The sequence below is a fragment of the Trypanosoma equiperdum genome (genome assembly GCF_001457755.1).
Source record: "Trypanosoma equiperdum strain OVI genome assembly, contig: ctg_1261, whole genome shotgun sequence".
NCBI classification, from domain to species: Eukaryota; Euglenozoa; class Kinetoplastea; order Trypanosomatida; family Trypanosomatidae; genus Trypanosoma; species Trypanosoma equiperdum.
The window spans coordinates 21,981-23,088 of record NW_027123240.1 but is presented as its reverse complement, the minus strand read 5'-3'; positions in this window follow the sequence as shown (position 1 = coordinate 23,088).

Here is a 1,108-nt window from a genome sequence, read left to right as displayed (position 1 = left end):
AGCTTAAGAGCATTCTACACCACCCTGGGGAGCGTCTCGTTTGCACCACAACATAACTAACCCTTGGTGCATAATTACTGTGGAAATTTTCTTTTCTCAACCCGTGACCGGTTTCCGTATGGCTACTTCTTATATCCATTGTCGCCATAACCCCGACCACTATCAGCAGCGCAATCACTATTAAATACAGCCGCACCCTCCTTCTACGAGCAACTACCCTTTTCCCTCCCTTCGCCATTTCCTGAAAACAAAAATAAAACGTCAGTTTCTGCAATGAGTATGTAAGGGATAAGAGAGTGCGATGCGATGTGCCGCGGATTACGGGTGTAATCTTCAATGCAGATTGACCGTATGCATTACTTTCTCAACTCCCCAGATAACCAATTTGGGTTTGAAACGTTAGAGATGGGGCACACAGTACCGAGCTTTACATACCTAAAGGCACCCCTTGCAGAGTGTATTTCAACGGAAGTTGTTTCTAGCAGCCGCCTGTAAGCCTCTCGTTCTGTGAAAGAATTTTTTAGAGCTTTGAACCAACTCATCTCGCTGAGGTACCTGGGTATTGTCTCCTTCCACACGTTACTCGACCCCGCAAAATGTAGTATGGCACCCCTTTTGATCACCTTTCCATAAGGATAATGAAAATACCGAGTTTCGTAGTCAAGGCTCATAATTTTTCGCTTCATAACAAACCCGTACACTCTCCACTACCGATCAATCTCCCTCACATACATAGCGTCCCGGAGGTTGGTGACGCTAACAGTCGTAGTCCTGCTTTTAGATGTCAGTATATCCCTACTTTCTTCTACCGCCCATACGGGCTATTTATCCTCGAAGATTTAAATGTAACCCTCCCAGGTCATGCATCCCTCACGTGGCTTACAGCTGTGCGCGAATTGCTTAGCGAGTTTTCTTTTTGCCCATTTTCATCCACCTCTTACAATCCCCCGTCTTTTACTTCCCCGTTTTGCCACAACTTCCATCTGAGACGTAGAAAAAATTTTCCAGCCGCATAAAGCGTCGTTGGCGTGATCTTCCCCTGCATGGTGCCAGATTAATTGAGTACTCTTGGCGCACTCGAATCTCCGTTCATATTCTACGACCTCTT